Below are 24,749 nucleotides of genomic sequence, written 5' to 3'. Positions count from 1 at the left end.
GAGATTTTTTACCTTTATGGCTTGAAAGTGAACATTAATTTGAATGGGAAGGTGATAAACATGTAAGTAAAAATCAAGATCTAGCATTAACAGATTGTTACAAGGTCCTGAATAACTCATAAATTAATTGAAGGAATGGGTGTGTTTCTTGAAAGAGTCAACATCAGAGAGACATGTGCCTCTCTGTCAAACACTTAAAGCAGGAATAAACACAAAGGGATAGAAGATGCTCATGGAGTGGTCCTGGCCAAGGTATATTATGAGTTCTTTGATCTCTCTAGGCTGAAAATAAAATGGTAGAAAGCTGACAACGATTTTTTTTTTCAACATAGTGCTTCACATTGTTTCCTGTCAAAATTGCTATATTTATTTCTGTTATCTATTAAAAATTAAACATCTATAATAGAAGAATATACAATGATCAGAAAGATGTCCATAATATATTGATAAGTTTATGTGTGTATGTATTTGTGTGTGTGTTTGTGTGTGTATGCTTACAGTTGACTTCTGGGCAACTCAGGTTTGAACTGTGTGAGTCCACTTACATGCAGACTTTCTCCTCCCTCTTGCCACCCCTAAGACAGCAAAAAAAAAAAAAAAAAAAACAAAAAACAAAACAAAACAAAAACCTGCCTTTTCTTCCTACTTGGCCTACTCAATGTGAAGACAATAAGGATGAAGACTTATGATTATCTATTTCCACTAAAAGAATAGTAAATATATTTTCTCTTACTTTTGATTTCCTTAATAACATTTTATATTCTCCAGCTTATTATAAAAATACAGTACATAATACATATGACATACAAAATATTTGTTAATTGACTGTTATTGGTAAGGGTTCTGGTCAATGGTAGGCTATTAGTAGTTAAGTTTTGGGGGAGTCAAAAATCATACATAGATTTTCAACTGCATGGGGGATTGGTGCCCCTAACTTCTGTGTTGTTCAAGAGTGAAATGTATAATGATGGGGAAGATGTCCATAATATATTGTTAAGCTTAAGTGTGTGTGTGTCCATATATATATATATATATATATATATAGAGAGAGAGAGAGAGAGAGAGAGAGACTATTATCTATCCCAACCCAAACTGGTAAAATATGGAATAGGTTTTATCTACCTTTTCTAAAGTGCTAACTGGACATGTACAACTTTTTTAATAAGAAAAAAATACTTAATGAATTGCCCAAGTTACATAATGTTAATAAATATTTAATTTCATTTTAAAATTATTAACTTACTCTTCTGAATTAGCCAATGGCCACTCAACAAAATAGTCAGTCCACTGGTTTATGCTTTGGGTGCCCCCGAATCATTCATCCATCATTAGTGGGGAACTTGAGAATCTGTGACAAAGCTTAGAATTCCCAGGTGTATTAATATTAATGCAATAGTAACAAGGAGTATATATCAACAACAACAACATACATTAGGAGTTGACTGCATCTAAAACATTATGCCACATGGTTTACAAATAATGATACCTTTTACTGTCACAGCAGTCCTATTAGGTTTGCACAATTATTTCCTCTTATTTTTGAGATGAGGAAACTAAGACCAAAGGGCTTATGAATCTTGCACAAGGACTTACAATAAGTGGTGGAACCCCAAACAGTCTGATACAAATATGTTCTTTAAAACGATGCCATGCTTCCTCAGAAAAGATTCTGCTTCTGTAACCCACATAACAAGGTAATGAGGACCACAGATGGCATCCCAGCTGTGTCTAATATACACCTGGGAGAGCAGTGTCACCTGAATCCATTTCACATCCCACAAAAGGAAACAAAGTTTTGCCAATTATCTGGTTAATCCTGTTAATTTCAGTGAAGCAATGAGGCTTCAAGATAAATTTGATTTGATCTGAAACTTTGATATGGCTGCCTGCAACGACTGAAAAAAACTGGATAATCAAGAAATCTTCACGAGCTCTGCTTAGCCACATCCAACTATGTATCAGTAAATTTCCTCTCAATCTGGTGTAAAATTTGAAATTTCATCTTAAATATTGTATATGCTTGTTATATGTTATTTTGGATCATACATAGATTGCTACTTAACAATTTTCAAAGATTGTGTGGTGTTTATTTGAGCATATGGTAAAATTGGAGCTTCAGGTATTAGAGAAACAGGTTAGAATGTGAGGGAGGTAGGAGGAGGAAGGTCAGAGGCCTGGAAAGTGAGTTGTTTCTCTTGTAATTTAGCACCTCTCTTCTCTCAATCTAGAGAGACCTTAAATGATGTGTATCTATTTATTTTAAAGACCACTTCGGGAGAGGCTGTTAACTGTCACCAGATAAATTTGACATGATCATTCTTACACCCATTTATTTCCCATGCCTTCTGAAATAGAAAAGAAAGCTTCACGTTGTCATTCTCTATATTAGATATTAATTCCTAGATGAGTTTGATTTTTTTTGCAGTTGAATAGTGATAAAATGAAGCTATTTTGAAGCACATTAAATCTGCAAATTTGAACACTTTGATGCCAATGTTCATTTTATTGCAAGGTATCCTATTTTCACCTTCATAAAACTGAATGCTTGTATGTACCATATAATTAAATTTAGCCATACCAAAAACTCAAGTCTATGAACTTATTAACTCTTGACCGCATCACTGCTTAGAAACTTTGATAAAATTTACTGCAATTTCCTTAATCTCTGATGTAGCTCAATCCTGAAGTTTAGGAAATTACAAAGCCTTGCTTTCTTATTTCTGTGGCCCCTATCACAATCGCACAGTGCTATTCTGGCAAAGACGTCCACAATTAGCAAGGAATTCTTTTCTTCTGAGATACCGGGCTCCCCTCAATGTTGGCTCTAATATCTGCCCACAGGAACAGAATTGTTCTTCTAAGGGAAGTAGAAATTAGTTGTTGTTCATCAAGATGGAGACTTATAAAATACATTCTGGCTGGTCACCAGAAAATAGAAATTTTGCAAATCTTAGCGAGTTTGGTGCTGCTAAAGGTGGCATTTGCAATCTGTTCTTTCAGCAGGATTTTATTCAGATCAGTTATACAGGAAACCTAGAGTATATAATAAGAAAAAGGACAGAGAAGAACAGATTCCCTGGAATAGAAACTCACAAAGAACCAAATATGAACATTTTAAAGGAGAGATGTGCTTTTCAAGGGAGAGGGCCACAGGCACATCTAATCTGTTACACTAATCGCTGATATATATGTAAGTATCAGCAATTAGTGTAACAGATATTTATGTGTGACATATATATATGTATCAGCAATCAGTACATATATTAGTATATATGATATATATCAGCAATTAGTATAACAGATATTTTATGTATACACACACACATACACACACACATACACATATATTGCTTTCTATAGTGTTGCCAAGTACAAACTTATCGTCTTTTTTGCCTTATTTCCATTCACTACCAACCACATGTCTATTCTCTGATCAAAATAGATGGCAAGTATTTTCCAAAAAAACACATTTTTACCCTTCTGGTTTCTTATCCATTCTGTTTTATATGTTCAGACCACCAATCATCTACTCACTGGTTAAGTACAATCCAGAAGTTAAATCTGTGACATCGTTTCAGCCATGAATCTTCTCTGCTCTCTGTCCTGGTCCATTTTCTCAAAACTATTGTCTACACAAGCTATCTTCATCTGCTTATATCCCTCTCACTCTTCAGCCCATTCTGATTCAGTTTTGGTTATACTATTCCACTGAAGCTGTACTCATCAAAGTCATTCATGCCTTCCACACTGGCGAAAGAATGGCTTTCTCTGTTCTCATCATAATGGACTTTTCATTAGCTCTCAAAAAAATAAGGTAGTCTTTTCAATTTGAAATATTCTACTTGGACTGAAACATACCACTCTGCTGATGGTTTTTTTTTTTAATTTTATGGTTTTTCCCCCATTATTTTCCTGTGATGTCTTCCCCTCAATCTCAAATCTGTAAATTGTGGTTGCTGTAAATTGGATTTCCTCAGGGTTTGGTCATAGTCACTTTATTATACTCCTGCCACCACCTGCTCCCAATAAAGTTATTACTAGTTTGGTGCAAAAGTAATTGCATTTCTTGCCAATTGAAAGTAATGGCAAAACAGCAATTACTTTTACACCAACCTAACAGTTCCCAAGGAATTAATCACTATTCTTATACTAATCACTACTAGATTTATACATTTAGGCAAGAATTCTTGGTGATATTTTTATATCTAAACTTTCTATAGCCCTGGAATCATCCCATATGTATCTCAAACACAACTTTCCAGAATTTATCTTTTGATTTGCACTACTGTGACCTGCCTTCTATAATCTCAGTTTTCCATGCAGAATATCAATGGAGACATTAAAGTTCCTCCCTTTCTTTCAAACACTCCATATGATACATGAGCAAGTTTCAGAAACTTTCATACAAGTGATCTCAAATCTGTACAGTTCTGTTGACTACCATGTTAATTTAGTGTGCCATGTGTGTAGATATGTGTACACAATTATACATCTGAACAGTTGAAGTTGTGTTCTGAATGGTATACCCTAAATTTTACTTAGTAAAGTTGCACCTTTCTGTACACAAGTGTGATATTTTTAACTTGTAAAAATTAGATTACACTCATTGTATGATTCTATTTCATTGAAATCCAAATGAAACAAAACTAGTAATAAGAAAAATCAGAATTGTGGTTGCTATGAGGGAGATGGAAGTTAGCGGACAAGGGGAAAATTGACTGGAAACAAGTCCAAGGGAATGTTCTGGAAGGGTTAACTTTCTAATCATACAATATGAGTGTAATCTATATTTTGTTTTAGGTAGTGGTACCAATAGCTTACAACCTCCAAAACTAATCTAGCTGGATGCTGAAGATCTGACCACTTTATATTAATTTTATATCAAAACAAAGTGAGGCATACTTTAAAGGTTTTAGTAACTACCCCCAAAATAGTGAAACAAAATGTTTGCCCATCAAAAGGCTCTGAATGAGCCTGCCTAGGCCTCTAAACTCATCCCGCCTCACTATTCTTTGCTTATGCTGCTCACACTATACCCATTCTTGTTCCAGTTTCTTTAACATGTGAAGCTCTTTTCTCCACCTGGATGATCTCCACCACTACCATGAACCATGCCCCCCTTCATCTGGCTACTCGCTGTGTCTTAATGTTAATGTTTATCACTGTGCTTCCAAAAATTCATTCTCTCTTTTATGATCTATATTAGTCTTTTAAACTTCTTTTTAAATACCACAATTTGCAATTGTTTGATTCATTTTTCTTTGCTTGCTTCTTGATCTGTCTCCTTCATCACAGCATAAGGTCTTAAGAGCAAAGCCTGAATATCTCCTGGTCAGTACTGTATCCTTGGTTAGCGTAACACATTTGACCCCTGAGCAACACAGTTTGCTCACCTGTGTTGCTCAGAGGAACACAGAAGACATATATACTTGTTTATAGAAGTTACACATATTTATAAATTTATTCATATGTTTTGAGGTTCAGTGAAAAAAGGGGATATTAGAGAAAGTTCTAAAAGGCAGCTAGACTTCGTTTGGCAAAATGAGAAGGACATTCTAGGCAATGGGAATGAGTGAGGCAAAAACATAAAAGCATGAAATAATTGCATGCATAGTGTAATTGGCTGTTGAAAATGATCCTGTATGAAGTAAGAGTGGAAAATAAGTAAAAGAAAAACCCTTGTAAAGATAGTTTTTTATTAAAATGGATTTTAATAGATGTTGATGTCTACATTTTCTTTTGTTGTTATTGATGTTGATGTATCTCTCTCTAGTGTGTCAGTTAAACAAATTCTCCAAGCTTTATTTTCTCTGCAAATAAAAACAGTAGGTCTTTATTTTAATCTTTAAGCACAGAACTTTGTGGGACAGTCTTCCTGAAAATGGATAAAGACTGATGAGCCAGGATTTTTTCTGTAATTATCATACAAAAGAAAATTATTCAGCCAATATTTATCTGACCCTATTAACATGTTATGAGAGAACATGTTCCTATCATATGCTAAAGTTTTGGTAGATGAATCAGAAGCATTATGCAGCCATAAAAAGATAAGAAACATGTACAGCCTGAGAGTTAAATAGAAAACAAAAATAATTGACCACATAGAAACTCTCTGAAGCTAACTCAAGAAATAACCTTTCACAACAGCATAGAGAAGCAAATTACCACATGGTTTTGACACAACAGGCCAGGAAAGGAAAATACAATGTTTCTGAAGTCTGACTATCTTCACCTTATGAAATGTTGTAATCTGAGTCTTCAAAGAGTGAAGCGTCATCTTTATGCTGAAGACAAAAAGCTGTTTTAGGGCTCTGAAGTCACACAGGGCACTAACTCATCTATGTTGTCAGACAAACAGCTGTTATCCGTTATCTGTGGAAAGGCAACAACTGATGTTTTCTGACATGGTGTTATGTTTACATAACATGGAGTAATGAGCGTTCCATGTTGAGAATGAAACCATGTCAAGGGGGCACTAAAGTGACACTACTGGTCTTATAGAATCACAGAATCTTGGAACCGGAAAAGTTATTGGGCTATTAAGCAAAAGAATTCAACAGATCCTGGACTCAAACTTAAATGTGCAGTTGCAATTTTATTGGTTTCAGAGCATCTCACTTTAAGGGGTAAACTAAAATATCACAGTGATGTCCTTAACAGGAATATTTGCATCACTGGAGGAAATGTTGGGGAAAAAACTGCAATGGAACAGTCAAAGTCAATGAATAGTAGAGGAGTGGAAATCTGAGAATACAGACTACATGGTAAGTAGACTCAGCTCTTATAGTTTAAAAAAAAAAACTACCATTATTGTTATTGGAGATAGATAATCTATGTCAATATTTATATATTATTCAGGTTTTTTTTTTCAATATTTTATAGAAATACTGACTTTGGTTCAATAGAAAGAAGAATGACAGCTGGGCACGGTGGCTCACGCCTGTAGTCCCAGCATTGGGAGGCCAATGACGGTGGATCACCTCAGATCAGAAGTTCGAGACCAGCCTAGTCAACATGGTGAAATCCCGTCTCTATTAAAAATACAAAAATTACCCGGACATGGTGGCGAGCACCTGCAATCCCAGCTACTCGGTAGGCTGAGGCAGGAGAATTGCTCAAACCCTGGAGGCGGAGGTTGCAGTAAGCTGAGATTGCACCACTGCACTCCAGCCTGGGCAACAGGGCAAGACTCCATCTGAAAAAAAAGAAAAAGAAAGAAAGAAAGAATGCCGTAAGTCAGAACTGCCCAGAAAAGGTGTGTGTTTCATGGGGATGTACTAACTCGCATGTCCCTGGGTCAAACATGCAACAAAATTAGTATTTCAAATGGGGCTTACCATCAGATCGGATGTGTTATCAGTGATATTCATAACTCGGGGGATAGGAAGAGTTAGATAAATATACAGATTTAGATAAATATAGTTGGAAAGCTATTTATCTTTAATTATAAAATTGTGATTTAGAAAGTTTAAAATGGGCATACCAGAGGCAAATGTAGGCTTTTAAGAGCCATTTTTAAAATTATGTTTTAGTTTATTTTGAAACTGACTTTTTTTTTTTTTTTTTGAGATGGAGTCTCGCTCTGTCGCCCAGGCTGGAGGGCAGTGGCGCAATCTCAGCTCACTGCAAGCTCCACTTCCTGCGTTCATGCCATTCTCCTGCCTCAGCCTCCTGAACAGCTGGGACTACAGATGCCCGTCACCACGCCCGGTTAATTTTTTTGTATTTTTAGTAGAGACAGGGTTTCACCATGTTAGCCAGGATGGTCTCGATCTCCTGACCTCGTGATCCACCCGCCTCGGCCTCCCAAAGTGCTGGGATTACAGGCGTGAGCCACTGCGCCCAGCCTGAAACAGACTTTTCTATTAATTTTATTATTCCAGAAAAATAAACCAGTTCAAATTCAATGGGGAATAATCAAAGTTTATAACCAGAAATATGAATAGTTGATCCGGCTATTCAAATATCAGCCTAATTATTCACATTTTTTAATCTAAACTTTCAGATTGAAAGACCATAACTTTACTTTCATCTTGTAGGCATTTAGAGACTTAGAGGGGCTCAAGGAGAAAGGTCAAAGTGCTATTATTAGACAATTCAGACCAATGAGTGCCGGGCATTTGCACAACTCTAAACTAGGTGACTGAAAAATGTTCTCTTTAATGATTCTTTCTTTCCATTCCCTACTATTTTGCATGCTTTCAATTTCTCAGTTTCTAGCACCATCACTCCATTTCCAAGCTCCTGGGCATGCTATATTTTGCTTAAAATTGTTGAGGTATTTTCTTTCACCTGCCATCTGAGAGTAGGGGGATGTTCAGAAACCAAGATCTTTAGTGATTTTATTTTTGCTTCCATTTTCAACCACATTTACTGTCATCCTCTCACTTACACTTCTGAATATCTTCTCAAATTGTCTTCATAGAATCTGCTAAATAAGTAGGAGGCTATAGTTTTCCATCTAAGCCTCTGCACTCTCTTGAACTAGAATAAGCCGTTGACCCAAATTAAACAAATCTGATTCTCTTTCAGAAATTTGAAATTGAAACTGAGGAATGCTATTTTTTTCTGGGGGTATGTTTATCTCGAGGGACCTCCTAAGACTTACAGGCTATTTTTCTGCAAAGAGAATCAGAGAAAGCACTCAGAAAAAGGAGAAAAATGAAACAGATCAACACAGACCAGAAAATAGGAAAAAAAATGTAGTGAGATAAAAAGATGAAGTGGGCAAGAGAAGAACACAAGGACAAAACCAGAGATAAAGAGAGGGATAGTCTTAATCCCTGACCAATCTGACAGTCTGTTTCCAGACTATAGGAGGTTTGCCTTTGTGCACTGGCAAAATTTCCACAGAACGATTCCCTTCTATTTCCAATAATTATCACTTGCTGTCACAGCTTATTTGAATGAATTTGAGTTGCTTTAGGGCCAAAAAATTCTCTGAATAAGACAATTCTTTCCAAAGCCATTCTGTGTGCTAGAATGCACCTTGCCCTACAATTCATTTGCCTTAGTCTTTCAGCCTTCAAATCTCCTTCTCTATGTAGCCCTTCACAAACTTTTTTGGCCATATTTATCTCTCCTCCATGCTTCCGTAGCATGTTCTTTTGCTATGTTTTCCTGCTCTTTAGAATTTATTTATTGTTAGTGGAATATACTTGATAGATATTTCAGGTAATATCTCATATGTATTGAAAAGTACATTGTATTTTTTGGTTTAGAAACTAATGATATATGATTCCATATGGTTCATAATTTGTTTATAAGTAAAAATATATAGATATATTTATACACATTTATGTATAAATATTTGTATGTATATATGAGTAAATTCTGTTGAGTCATTTACATTTTCTACATCTTATTTTTGTTCTGCCTAACCTATTGAATTTTTAAGGTGGTATGTTAGAAAGAAATATATTTTTTTCTTCTTAGAATTGTTTGATTTGTTGTTGTTGAAGTCTGTAATATTATGTCTTCATTGTGGGTTGAATTTTTATCAAGTTAAAATACCCTATCTTCTCATTTAATATCCTTTAAATTACTTTTTTATATCTGGTGCTACTATTGCTCTTAATGTTTTGTTTTGGCAGATACTGTTGAAATTCCTGTTTTAATCCCTCCCCCCCCCCTTTTTTTTTTTTTTTTTTTAAACATTCATAGGGTATTCACTGTATTCCAATATGTGGTAATAACGTGATTGTAGATTTATTGTAGATTGGGGTAGTTCTACCAGCCGTTTTTCCTTTTATGTGAAAAGATTCACCGTACCTTGGAATCATTTGCCCTCAGGGACACTATCTTGCTGCTCTAGTTCCAGGGCTCACATTCAATATACTGGTCACAGGAAAACTCAATGGCTCTTGCATATTTGCTACTCTATATATAACTCCTCTTTTAATAACAGAATATGTGTTATTGCCTCTAACTTTTCAATCTCTTAACTACAAGTCTAGCATTCTCCCACACAAATCCTCATACTGTACCAAGCTTCTCTAAAATCTATTTGAGACTATGATTTCTTTGCTCCCATCTGTTTCCATCTGTTTCTTTTCAGGATTCCCACCAAATTTCCAGTCAATTGATGATCTCTCTTACCTGCCTATACTGTGAAATTTTCATCTACTTGGTGCTATTTTAGTCTCACCACGTTGTAATGATGTCTTTACATGTCTCTTTCCAAATTTCTTGTATCTTGAAAGAAGGAATGATTTCACAGTCTCTAATTTTAACACCTACTGTTGTACCTGCCAACTGGAGCACTTAATAAATATCCTTTGAATTAATAAATGAATGAATATATCCTTCAAAAAAACCTGCAATATATATTGTTTATTTCTCATTTGAAACTCAACATTTCCCCAAAGATGTTGCTTTCAACTCTCCTAAAGAATGAAAGGCTCATTTGTGAGATGCTTCCCATTAAAATTTCACCTTGGAAGATTTCACTTGATGAAGAACATGCAACCTAAAAAACGTAGTTTTTATAACAGAACACCTTTCATGACCTTAGCAATCACATTGTGATTGGGTCATTATAATGCATGTAAACAAGTAGAAAAATAGCACTGTGCCAATAATAAAAGTAACTTTCACTTTTTGAAAGACCTAAGCAGCTGATCCAGCACCCCAGAGCTTGCTACAGGTATTTCCTACCGTAGTGTAAGGACCACAGAAGACTCAGTAGAACATTAAACAGATTTTTTGAAATCAAACGTGATCAAAGTGCATTTCAGTTAGGGGAGAATGAAGAGAGAAAGGGACAAGGAAGAAAATGTGCGCAGAGCATCAGCCTCTCTAATCTTGAAAAACAGAGCCCCTCTTTGGGGCTGAGCTCATATTGACTTATCACAGAAATCACAGAGCAAGGGTGAGAGAAACTCCAGAGGAAGCAGGTATCTGACAAACTTCCCTGATAACCTTTACTGCCTGGACACAAGAATTGAGCTGGGCTTTGAAAGTGAAAGGGAACCTGCCTGGAAAACAAGTTGAAACTACAGAAAAGTTTAATTACAGCCAGTGGGGTGATATTAAAAGTGGGAATAATTAGGGCAGCAAGAAAAAAAAAAAAAAAGAATCAAACCAGATGATTAAAGGAAGGCTCCAGAGGCATGGAGCTACCTGTATAGCATTCTGACAACTATTAAAAACAAATTTGATGTTTTGCCTAATTCCAGTTTACATTTTTGGTTTGCTGTGTGTGTGTGTGTGTGTGTGTTTATGTGTATGAGATCCTCTATTATCTGGTTTTTCTTTTATTTTTTTCCACTTGGCTACAGCTGGGTAGGAATGAAAGAGTGCCATGATCCAAACTGGATTTTAATGAGGACAGCTCAGTGCCTGCCAAGTCCTTGGGCGTGAAGCTGGGGAGCTGGGCCTACTGGTCCTTAAGGGTCCCTGCTCTGGAACTGAAAGCCCCTCTTTTGAGAACTTGGCAGCCCTTCCAGAGTCTCTCTCCCCTCTGCCAAGCAGATGAAAGCAGCGTCTGGCTCTGTACACGCAATGCTGAAAGTTGCCACAACTGTCAAAGGCCCAAGGAAGGAGCACTTCTTTTCCCTGACATAGACAGCTTCAAATCCAACCCAGGGACCCTCAGCTGTTGTCACCTTTCCTGAAAGATAGCAACTTTTTTATTCTTCATAAATTGCAAAGATGCCGCTTTCTACATTTAGCTTGGTAAAGACCCAAGAAGAAAACTTTGCTTTAAAAAGTCATCCTTATGAAGGGCACTGTTGCTTGCTGATGCGTCTAGAGACAAAAGCTTATGTGGGAGAGTATTAGGCAGTGAGGCTAAAGTTTCAAAAATGAGTCAGACTCTAAACTTTCTGTCTATGAATAAAAGAAATGGTTTCAATTTTCTATGGAAATGTTATGGGGGAAGCAACAAAGCTGTCTAAGCAGAACAGTAACATAAATTAATTAAAAAATACATGAGAAAAATGAAACTTGCAGGCTATGAGAGAGAGAGAGATTTGAGATGTATGTATCAGAGACAGAAGACAATAGAGATACTATTTCAACTGTAGGTAGAATGAGAAAAGCCTTGGCAGTGGGAAAAAAGAATATACATTCTAGATTTACAAAGAAGATATAATCAACAAGACTTAGTGATTGACTTTATAGGAAAGAGTGAAAAAAGGGAGCATGAAGATGGCACACAGTTTTCAGGCTTGGTTATCTGAATGAATGGTGTTGTCAATCATAAGGACTGAAAATTAAGAGTAAGAACATTAGTTTGCTCCTTTACAATAATGGGAAAGAAATCACAAGTTTTGGAGTTATTTATAAAGATGGAATTTTAAAGATATATTAAAATTGCTGTGCAACTATTGAAACTAAGTATTTATGTACTCCTGTAGTATTTATGGGTCTATATATTTGTCTATTTGTACATGTAAAACTTTCTTGCACGTCTCCATCAGTGTGCATGCCAATCATGATTTCTATAGAGACATTAAGAACAAAATCAAACTCCATCCCATTTGACTACTACTCCTAAAGTACAAATCACCCAGATTGCAGAGGATTCCCCAACTGGAGAAGAAAACTCTATCTGTAGAAAATTGAAGCAGATGGTTCCAGTGGGCTAGTAGTTCTCAATGTTGAGTGCTTTAAACATCCTTATGTACAGTTTATGCCCCAGGCCAATGAAATGGAATTTGCAGGCATAGGACCTAAGTGACAGCATTAAATTTAATCAGCTAAGGAAAATGGAGTCTAGTTTTAGAATTACTACATAAGGTTATATCTGACACAAATTGGAAAGAGACAGCTAGGAGACAAAAATACCAAGGCCAGTCCAAAAAAGAGTAGAATCGCACTCAACCGAATAATAATGGACAATCAGGAAAGAAGCAGAACTTGCCTTTGAAGAGCGGTACTGCAGGAAAAAGAATTAAGAACACCCTTCAAACTGGTTTGACCTGAATTGACACAGCCAAGACTCATTTCTTAGGTGAGGAATACTTGGTGGTGTCCCAGGTAAATTAAGAAGCAAAGCATGAGAAGACATCAGAGGTCAGATATCTTCCAGGAAACCTTCCTTATGTCTTACTGGCTTAATTTGTTGACCAGCATATTCTTAAGCTAACTCCCATTGTCAGGGAAATGTCAAAAGCTGATTGAATTAAGCACAAGTACTAGAGGTAATAGTAGGTGGGTACCTGCTTATTTTAATTCTATAAATCTGCATCTGCTCATGAGCATGGAATAGTTAAAAGTAAACCCCTGCATTAAAAGTAAACTAAAATTTTTCTCGGTGTTCCACATGTAGATATTTGCCACTTTTCAATCTTATTTTAATAAGGTGGCATAAACATAACTAGTTAATGTTTATTCCCACACTCATCTTTCCATAGTATCATCTTCATCTTACAGGTTAAACTCACTCATGGTGACTAAATGGCTGCAGTGCTATGCCTCTGCATGAACTTCATTTGATCTTCAAACAGAGAGCTAGTTTCTAGTTGTCCTCCCAAAAAGCAAGCAACATTCTTCCCCACAAATGTCTCAAATTTTTTCACAATCTAATGCTAACTTTATATTAGAATAATGGAATTAAAGAGAATTTAAAAATACCTGTAACTCCAAACACACACTACTCAAGCATTTTCAATTTTGTGAACTGCCTTCTAGTTTTGTTCTATATAAAAATTACCTTTTTCACTTCATGATTATGTTCTAAAATTTATTAATTAGTATCTTAGCATTTTCATTTAGTTTGATTTTGTATGCACATACACACATAACACATATTTTAATGCCATCTTAATAATATTCACAATTATAACTTTATTTCCTTTTGAGCCTTTTCCTGATAATAAATTCCCGAAAAGAAGATAAGTATGTAAAGTTCCATTGGCACATTTAATGTTTATGGGTTAAGTATACAGATGCCTCTCCACTTAGGATAAGAGTTATGTCCAGATAAACAATAATGATATTTTCAATTTACAATAGGTTTATCAAAAAATAACCCGATCATAAGTCAAAGAGTGTACTGAATGCCTATCACTTTTTCACCATAGTAAAATGAAGTCCTAAGTGAGGGACCATCTGTATATAGACAGATCAATTGATAAATTAATAAATTGATAGAACTGATAGATGGTAAGTGGTTAATACAAGAGGTTTCCTCTTTATTAGTTTCATTCCAGTATTATATCAATTTTATTGCAATACCTTTAGAAGAAAAAATTGTGTGTGTTTCATACTTATTTTGTTATTTTGCTAGCCAAGTGACAATTCAATAAAGTTTTAAATTGTGTTTTATTAATAGTAATGGTTGACATCATAAGGGTTCAGTAAATATTTGTTGAGACTAGATTTTTTGTTCGTTCATATACTATTTATATTTTATCTTAAGTAATTTTCTTTGCCCTTAACTAAGTCTTTTAATTCAAAAACCTATGCTCTAGGAGATGTCTGACTAATGTTGAATGTCAAAGGTGATGATAGAAATAATCTGATCCTGTCAGTTTAATTCCTTTTTCTTAATTTTAGAACCACTAACTTCGCTTTCTAACCATAAAACTTAACAGCCAATTGGTACTTTTTTCTGTATTAGTTTTTAAAAGTTTGAGTAAAACTAAATGACATCTTGACATATATGCCTTTTCTCATAAAGGTACCTAATAGTTTTATTATTAAAGTTATTCTTGACATCTGAATATTTTATGGCAATTTATTTTTTTAAATTCAATCTGTCTTCTAAAATGGAGAGTTCTAATTCTTTACTGCCCTTAGAATAAATCAACATGTATCTCAAAAACTAGTCAGTCATGATTTTCTTTGAAAAGAAAATTAACTTAAATTGTTCATTCAAATGAAGTTGCTCTTCACTTTTTAGTTGTTACAGTTCTTTATGCTTACTAATATGAAATTATTTTGGAATCTTTATTTACAAAGTGGTTGAAAAATACTTTGTATCATGCAAACATTCTAATAAGTAGCTCAGGTAAGAAGTGATTTACCTTAATGGAAGGAGCACTGATGCTAATTAAAATGTAGATTTTAATCTTCGTGGTATCAAAGGTATTTTAAAGCTTATTATTTAAATAAATGGTCATTGATATCATCATTACCACTAAAAAAAAAAAAAAAAAAAAAAAAATGTACCATGTAACCAGGATCCAGTCCTTTTGCTTCTCTGCAACTCACCTTACTCTTATGAAAAATGAGTGAGTTGATCTAGAACAGTGGTAGAAAAATGGGTAGTAATTAATGAAACAAGTCATGTTTAGAAGTAATGTTATTTTTTCATTCAACATTAAAATTGATTTATGTAGGATAGTGTGAAAAAATGTATATTACTTTATAATGTATTACCTGCCTTTTTAATATTAGAATGCTACCATACAATGTGGTGTTGTGTTAGTCAATGTTTTATTTTCCAAAGACAGATGAAACAACATTTCTCATCTCACTTGTTTTACCATGTTGCCTTGATACTCTTCCAATTTAATGATTGGGAATATAGCACTTTTTCTTAGATCTGATTGGGTTTGTAACAGCTGTGGCCAATAGAGTACAATGGAAATGACATTATGATGTAACTTCAATGGCCATGTTAGACAAGTCAATGAATTGAATTCTAAAAAAAAAAAAAAAAAAAAAAAAACCTTGCTTTTAAAACCAACTAAGGAGTCCAACTTTCCTGAGGTCTCCATGCTACATGGAGAGACCCCTTGCTCTTATTAAAAACTCAGCTGAGATCCTAGTCAACATCCAAATATGTGAATCAAGATGCCTTGAACATTTCTAGCCCTCAACCATTAAATCTTACCAGCTAGGGCCCCTGACATCATGAAGCAGAAACAAGCCACCCATGCTGTACCTAGTCAATTTTTCAGATTCACGGAATCCATGAGCATATAGTAAAGTGGTTGCTTCATGCCACTCACTACCGGGATAGTTTGTTCACCAGTAATAACAAGCAAATGGAAATTTAGAACTCATAAATACAGTGCTATACTATAGCTTATCGCATATATCTGGAGTACTATATTATAGTATGTTATACCATGCTGTACATAATCAAAACTTAGGACACGTGGCATTGGGTTTGGTATCAAGCAGATGCATGCAAAGCCTTGAACAGATCTTCAGTAAAAGCCGGAAGAACTTTGATAAGATGAAGGCTTACAAGACTGAGAAGAAAATACTATAAAAATTACAGTTACAAAAAATTCAGAAAAAATGTTACCTCGAGTGATATGGGAAGTATAAAATGTACGTAATGAACTTGAGGAGTTACTGAAGAATAGCTCCAGATGGAACACAGCACGTGCCATCTGCCTTTGTCTGTAATAAAATAAGCCAAGGCAGAGATGGACTAAAGAATAAACTATTTAATGTTCAAGTATATTTTGAAGGATATTTGAAGTTCCTAGAATGGTCTTTTCAAATTGTAATGGATTCTCAAAATAAGAAACATACTCTGGACCAAGATCAATTCCAGGATGAAAATATATCTAGAATTGTGAAGACCTTAGAAAGTTCTAAGGCGATGTCTCATACAACTTTTCAGAAAGACCAACTGCATATAAAGGTTCTCAAGGCCTACCTGAAAGATCCATTTTATTAAAGAAGCAGGGATTTTGACATTTTAAGGTCATGACAATCTACATAGTCCAAAGACTAGTTCAACTCTCTCCATGTCTTAATTCCAAAGTCCAAAACATGATGGGTCAATGTCCAGTACACTCCAGGGTGCTGTGGTCAGGGGTCAGGCACAGACCCAATACAAATCTTCCATGTCAGGACACTGCTCAATCAAACAAGTTAAAGTGAGCACGTCCTAGAGGAAAAAACAGCCCTAGATTTTGGATTGGTCAGATACTACTAGAAGTATGTTCACAAAGCCATCTAGAAATATACAAGGACAACTGAGAAAATGATGCATTTTGCACCAAATTCTGCTTGTGCCATTAAGAAAAAAAGAGGTTTTCTGTATTTTGTAGTGTATAATCCTACTTTCTGATTGTCAGCCAGAATCTCTACCTACAACAGCTCTGCTTAACATGTAGGTAATATGTAGGTATGTACGTAATATGCATGTAATGGCTTGCCTTATCAGGCAGTGGTCCATCTAAAATAAAAGTAACATTAACAATCTTACAGATATGTCTTCCTATTTTGAATGGCCACACTGAGGTCACTTTAGTAGATCTCAGTATTGAGATCACTGGAAAATAAATGAGTTTGTTTCCATAAACACAATAGTGCTTTTTATTAAATTATATCAAAGACAGATGAATACAAAGTTTACTAAAGTAACCACGAGCCTGTAGAAATTAATAAAGTATAATTCAGAGAAGATGCTGCATAAAGATGGAAGATACATAACCTGACTTTGGTTGTCCCAAAGGATAGAGTACAGAACCTTGTGGTATTTAAGCCAAGTGTTTGAATGCTATCTATTTATAGAAAAATAACATTTGTTATTTACTTGGGAGAGCTCCCACTGAAATAATGGATTTCAAAGAGAGAGACATTTCAAAGAGAGAATGTGAAATTATAAGTGTCTATACATTTTATACCACTGCCACATTTTATAACACTGCCAGAGAACTACAATGATTTCTATTGCAATTTCCTAAGGAAATTCAGTCTCTGTTCTCTAAACATAGAAGCATTGTACAACTGTCAGACAGGAAGCTCTCCCTTGAGGAAACAGACATCTCCAGTAGGACCCAACAGCTGTTGGAGGAATCTCCCAGCAGTAATATTTACAGTGCTCCATTTTAGGTGTCGTCAGTGCTAGTCATACTGCAAAATCAGTGCCATCACTATTATTGAAGCTAATGGTTAACTGAATATGAATTAAATGGCTGTTTTTGTCATAAGTGAATCAGGCAGCATACCATGTTCATTCACTCTGAGAGGGCAGCCGCCTCCTCAGAGCGACAGTACTAAAAGCATTTTGTCCCTTAGGAAGGTGTATTTTTCATGTTTCTGGGCACACTCAAGAATGTCACTGTCCCGTGATATTCGGGACAGCATCACGTACCCTGGGGAATGAGGAATGTCACCCTTGGTATGAGAAGTCCAAATGTCCCAGCTGTTCAGCCTTTAAAATTCAGGCACATTTCTACTTGCATTATATGAGATTAAAGTGCACAAGATTGCAAAACTCACCTAATACAAGTAAAAGCTTAAGAAAATAAAACCCAAATCCCTTGACTCATTAGGCTGTACTTCTATTCCAGATAAAATGTATCTGTTTGGAGGTGACAATGAACAAAACACAAATTGATTGACACCCTCTGTACCACTTTCAAATCACAGAGCTAGCTCTTACAAAATTAATGCTGGAATTCTGGCCTTTTGCTTCTTCATGTTATGATACATCCAATAATTAAGGCTCTGCTTTCTCTCAACATTCAACATTCTCAACATTCGCCCATCTTTATGTGATGCATTCTTGTCTTCCCTCTTCATCTCTGCTCCAATCTTTTCTTTTGTTTCGTTACATTTCCTCCATTGATCATTAGTTTATACAGCTTAAAATTTTAAAAGAGTGCTTGATTCAGAGCAGATATTTCAGACATACTTGCTGAATCAAACATAAGAATAAATGTCACCGGTTTATTTTCTTGTTCTCTGCATTCATTGTCTCTTCAACATTCTAAAAATCACCATTGCTTTGAAAGCTCACTCTCAAAACTAATTTCACCATGATTTCTATCTTTCTACAGGAGCCATGACCTCTCATGCATTCTCTCAATAAACAATTTATAAGCCTTACAAGGAGAGAGAGAATTTGAGATTCCAAACAATAACATAACATTACGAGAAAAAAAAGAAGAGGAGGTCAAGAGATGGAAGCAATCTAAGTATCTCTTGAGAGACAAATGGATTTCCTTTTAACGTCGTGTATGTAAACATACAAACATACAATTTGGAAATTCAGCCCTGTTTCCTCTCTTTGGCAATGTAATGACCACTCAAGCTACATTCAAAGGATACTTCCTGTAGGTCTGTGAAGCTTTGACTAACCCCTCTACCAAGAATAAATAAAGTACAGTGAAATATGAAAAGCATGGATTCTGTGGCTAAATGAATTTTGACTTATTTTTGAGCTGTGGACTTCAGAAAAGTTACTTTTATCTCTTAGAGCTTCAATTTGCTCACTCGCACAAAAGGAATAACAATACCAACTTTATAAGGGGTTGTGCAGTGCCTAGTACATGTGAGGGCTTCTGTTAATAGATGTTCTTTGCCTGTTCTTCTCTTCTATGCTCTTAACAAAGTGTATATAACCCACCTCTCACCCATCTCATTGTGACTTTTTATACATCTTCTGTCTTCCTCGAACCCAAGCTCCCTGTGTGGCTCACAGTGCCTAGAGTATGGCTTTAGCAGTAACATCTACTGAATGACATATATATATATGAATGTGTGTGTATATGTGCCAGACATCAGAGTAGACCCATTTTTGTACTGTGTTAATCTTTTGTCAGCCCTCAAATTTTAGATACTTTTAAAATTCCCAGATAAGAAAATTTTAGGCTCATAATGTTCATGTCACACATTAGGGAGGGTAGTCACCAAAATGTGGACCTTTAAAGTGCAATTCCAGTACCCATCTCTTAATCATATCACTACCCTGCCTTTTAAACTGGGTGGGTGTAATTCATCTTCAACGATTGAAGTTCCAGAGTCCTAATAAAACTAGCAGTCATACATGGCCCTAGGCAAAAAAAGAAAAAAAAAAGCCATGTATATGAGTACTCCTACTAACTTCTTTTAGAAATTATTTTCGTAGAGTTAGCATGCACAGAGTTACTTTTTGTATCTTGCTGAATCCCAAATGCCAATAAATTAAGATTACCTGATTGGCAGAGTAATCTGTGCAGTGGGAGACAATATGGAAGCTTGTGGCATCTCATTAACTCTCTAATTTCCTATATTGAGCAATATAAAATGATGAGGCTGAAAAGGCAATTTACCTTTCAATACAAGGAAAGCTGCTTGATTTCATTTCCAGAGAAATTAGCTCTTCTTCCTCCCTTTTAGTCTGTGGAAAATTGAAGGGAAAGAAAAATACTGTGTCGATAAGCTCTGTAAGAAATTTATGACATAAGAGGAAACAAAAACTTAGTTTACATACTATATAATGTAAAAATGCTTGTGCCAGTTTTAAAAGAAACAACTCATATTCAACAAGTATTTGTGCTGTGGACGGCCTGGAATCAACACTTACCTGTGCCGTCTCATTTAGTCCTCAATGCCGTCTGTTGACCTATGATTATCTTCACATCTGTATGAGGAAAGGGAGACACACATGATTCAGTAAGTGCCCAAAGTCACACTATTAGTGTCCAAGCTGAAATTTGTACCCAGAAAGTTTAACCCCAGTGTCTGTGCTGTTCACCCCTATATTACACCAACAGAAAAGTGTGACCCAAATGAGGGTGAAATCAGAGAAGGACGGCATTGGTGTGGTGAAAACTTTGGGAACTGGGGTTGGACTTGGCGTTATCCAAGAGCCTCCATGGAGATGAGGGGTCCTCGACTTACTTTGTCTATGTATAAAGAAGCCTTTCATAACACAAAGTGCTCATCAAATCAAATTGTATTAATATACTTATGTTAACAATTCAAAATGGCTTTCTTGTAAAGCACTGGGCTTTTTTTTTTTTCCAGATGCATTCTCAATAGTGGATGACCCTGGATGGTTTGCTCCAAATATCATTTTATACAGAGGCAATTTGGTTGTTCACTGTTTCTTAGCATTCCCTCCTTAATCAAGCTTTTCTCTCAATTGCTACATAAACACTGCTAATTCCCATCTCTATTCTCTCTGTTCAAGAGAGGAACCTTTCCCAGTGAAACTTACAGTAAGTGCTATTGAGTGATAAAATCTGGGTTCCTGGAACTAGAGAGACTCTCCCTCATCATCTATAATGCCTTCTCTCTCCCCTCCTATCACCAACCACTGCCCATGTTTCAGTGCCTGAGTCAAGTCTCACTTCCTTCCATCTTTATCAAGCACCCTCACCAACATCTTCCAGCTACACAAGGATCTTAGTTCACTCATACTGAAGTATTTGCCATTTATTTTTAGTGTTTTTGAATAGTGGGGGTTTTGCCATACGGATGAGACTACAAACTCATAGAAAACAGTATGTTTGGACAAATTAGTGCAATTGTTTCCAAATTCCTCTACAAATATAAAAGTATGCAGAATTCTCATGCATAAACTAGATGCCAGTGGGAGGCTCTGGTGGAAGCTGAGAGTGCTGGCCACCAAGTGTGTTCATCCAGTTTCCCTGCCCTCTCCCATTTCTTTTCCAAGAAACTGTAAAATAAGTGGACAAGGGAATCATAATCAGAGGGACTAAATTCAAACTCAAGCCTACTCAGTGACATCGGGAGAGTTTCCATTTATTGAGGTCTCTTTTTATTTTTGCAACGACCATCATACACCAACCTCAGGAGTGATATTTAGGCCTCAAAGAAGTGAGCAACCAGTAACGTTTTACTTTCTCCTTTTGTTTCTTGCTTTCCCTTTCCCAGACTCTGTTTTTTCTCCCATTCTTCCCACCACCCTTTTCCATGACATCTTTTTTATTGCTATGTCTATGGTAGGTCCCTGCATACATTTATCATTTCATGTCCTAAATAACAAAGATATATTTTGAATGCATTATAATTACAAGTATATACAGTATGAGGTATGCTAAGAAAAATGACAGCCACCATGTTTGTGTTATTGGACATATATTTATAGAACTATTTTTAGGTATGGAAATAGAGTTTGCATATTCATGGAGTATATTTTCCATTCCACAATACCACATTAGGCAATATATTACACCTCCTGGCCTACTTGATATTCATTGCTAATAAAGTCTCATAGAAATAAAGCTATGTGGTAATAGAATGGCAGCTTTTTATTACAGAGATGTTTCTATTATGCTAATTTATGATTTAGATGATTTACGTTAATAAGTGTAATTTCTTAATATAAACAAAACTATAGTCAAATTTTGAAATGTCTACCTCTGGCTGGCAAATTTACATGCCTCACAGTTTTATTAAATATATTCTGTGGAGATAAAACACATTTTTTACATAACAATCACCTCCGGCTTTTCCAGGGAGAATTTAATGGCATAGAACAGCTGCACATCTGTAATTGTTTTACCACCTGTTCTGAGGAAGTGAAGGTTCTGTACCCTACAGTGGTTATTGGATAACGTTTTGCTCATATTTCAAGGTCATGAATTCTACTTTTATCTTTCAATACCTCTAGCATGGGAGGGGGAAGGAATGTTTGATAGAGTTGATTTTCCAAGGATTGATCAGAAATTTTCCAGAAGAAAGGAATTAAATAGGGATTTACTTGATATGAACAAGATGACTGAATAACATGAGACAGCCACCATCTGTGATGAGCTTTAATTTCTTTCCTGAAAGGCAGTTATTTTAGTTTTATTTCGATACAGAAAAGGTAAAATGGTTGAGTTCAAAAGCAATGGAGGCCTTTCATTCAGGAAAAATAACATGAAAATGTGACAATATTGTTTAAATAATGATCTGTCTCTCACATACACACTCACAGAAATCACGTATGCTGATCCATGAATTTTAATTATACCACATTTAAGCAGATTGACCAATCTCAATCACAAAGGTGCTATATTGATGTCATTCCGAGCAAATATCACCATCTTTGTCCAATCACCAAAGTAGCCAAATCTGTATGTCATGAAGTTAATGGAACTGACCCAGGTGTATCAATGACACTACTTTTGGATGTCTTAAAGCGATATTAGTGCAATGACTCAGTAGATGAGGTATGGTATTGAATTCTAGTGATAGATTGCAGCTGAGACAAGGAGAAGGAATCTTTGGTTTAATCTTATTAACTTAATTACACATTTTAAATATCTACATTTTATTCTTAGTTCTTGGCTTTATGTCTTAAGACAATTTAATGGGTAGTAATGCAACGACAAAGTAAATATATTTTAAATATAACCTTTTCTAAATATTCGTTGAAAAAAGAAGGAGTAGGAGTAGGTAGGAAGGAGACTAATTTGAGAGTTTTTGTTGTCATTAGCATACATAAGAAAGTAGTAAAAATGTAGTCATGGACGTATCTGAAGTTTTGGCCTAGATTGATAATTGTCCTAGTAGTAGGAATCAGAAATGAAAGGATGGGAGCATCTTTCGGGAGTAAAGAAGAGGATGAAGCCAATGGGAGCTGCACAAAGTTTAGAGTTCTAGGCAGAGAATCCAAGAGGGACTTCCCCAACTCGGAGCTGGGAGCTGGTGTGTTTTACACTATGAGCAGCAATGTACTAGATCGCTGCTTCTCAGCTGGAAGCAATTTTGAACCCAAGAGACATTCTAGAAGTCTGGAGTCATTTTGGGTTGTTAAATTGGGGAAGTAAAAGGGGCTGCTACTAGCATCTAGTTAGAGCCTGGTATACTGCTAAGCATTCTGCAGTGTACACGACAGAGCCCCATTCCACAACAAAACTATCCAGCCCGGAATATCAATAGTGTTGAGGTTGAAAAACCATGTGATTAAAAACCCTCTTATTGACCAAACTCTAACCAGGTTTATCTGAGCCTTTTCTCAACTAAGCTTCAACTTTGACTTATCAAAACTTGAAAAACACACTAATATAGTTTCTAATAGCTCAATGAGGCCACCTCCTTAAAATTAACCTTAATTTCTTTCAACGTGCCTGCCTGGGAAAACTCAAGTCTGCCAAAATAATTTAGTGTTTGCACAACCCCGCACCTGACACGGAGTCTCTGATTCCCAGTCTCTGTGGCGGGGGTGGGGGGAAGGGCCTACCGTCAGTAAGAGCCAGTTAGTAAAACCAGAGGGGTTTCACGTGGACTACCTCCCGGTCCTGCTGTGTCTGGAATTGGTGGCTTCTTGGTCTCACTGACTTCAAAAACGAAGCCGCAGTTTCTCACGATGAGTGTCACAGTTCTTAAAGGTGGCATGTCTGCAGTTTGTTCCTTCTGAGATTCAGACGTGTTCGGAGTTTCTTCCTTCTGGTGGGTTCGTGGTCTCACTGGCTGAAGAGTAAAGCTGCAGACCTTCGCGGTGAGTGTTACAGCTTTTAAGGCAGCATGTCTGGAGTTGTTCGTTCCTCCCAGTGGGTTCGTGGTCTCACTGGTTTCAGGGGTGAGGCTGCAGACCTTCACAGTGAGTGTTACAACTCATAAAGGCAATGTGAACCCAAAAAGCCAGCAGCAACAAGATGCACTGCAAAGAACAAAAGAACATAAAGGCTACAGCTTGGAAGGGATCCAGAACTGGTCGTCACTTCTGGCTGGGGCAGCCTGCATTTATTGTCTTATCTGGCCCCACCCACATCCTGCTGATTGGTCCATTTTACAGAGAGCCAATTGGTCTGTTTTACAGAGAGCTGATTGGTCCGTTTTGACAGGGTGCTGATTGGTGCGTTTACTATCCCTGAGCTAGAACAAAAGTTCTCCACCTCCCCACTAGATTAGCTAGATACAGAGTGTTGATTGGTGCATTCACAGACCCTGAGCTAGACACAGGGTGCTGATTGGTGTGTTTACAAACCCTGAGCTAGATACAGAGTGCTGATTGGTGTATTTACAATCCCTTAGCTAGACATAAAGATTCTCCATGTCCCCACGCGATTCAGGAGCCCAGCTGGCTTCACCCGGTGGAGCCCGCACGGGGGCTGCAGGTGGAGCTGTCTGCCAGTCCCATGCCGTGCGCCGGCACTCTTCATCCCTTGGGC

The 24,749-nt window shown here is 36.3% G+C and overlaps 1 long non-coding RNA gene across 1 annotated transcript; it reads right to left on the bottom strand.

Annotated features, from left to right (window-relative positions):
• Positions 1–3,898: 3,898 nt before the first annotated feature.
• On the bottom strand, positions 3,899–24,297 carry LOC129015751 (uncharacterized). Its single transcript, XR_008494647.2, has 4 exons — positions 23,819–24,297; positions 20,207–20,263; positions 19,953–20,020; positions 3,899–7,195 (listed from the first exon to the last, which is right to left on the bottom strand). It is a non-coding gene; the product is annotated as an uncharacterized LOC129015751 (long non-coding RNA).
• Between the last annotated feature and the right edge of the window lie 452 nt (positions 24,298–24,749).

This window comes from Pongo pygmaeus, chromosome 18, assembly GCF_028885625.2.
Source record: "Pongo pygmaeus isolate AG05252 chromosome 18, NHGRI_mPonPyg2-v2.0_pri, whole genome shotgun sequence".
In the NCBI taxonomy this organism is placed as follows: Eukaryota; Metazoa; Chordata; class Mammalia; order Primates; family Hominidae; genus Pongo; species Pongo pygmaeus.
Note: the sequence above shows the minus strand (reverse complement) of the source record. Positions and strands in the feature narration are given on the sequence as shown.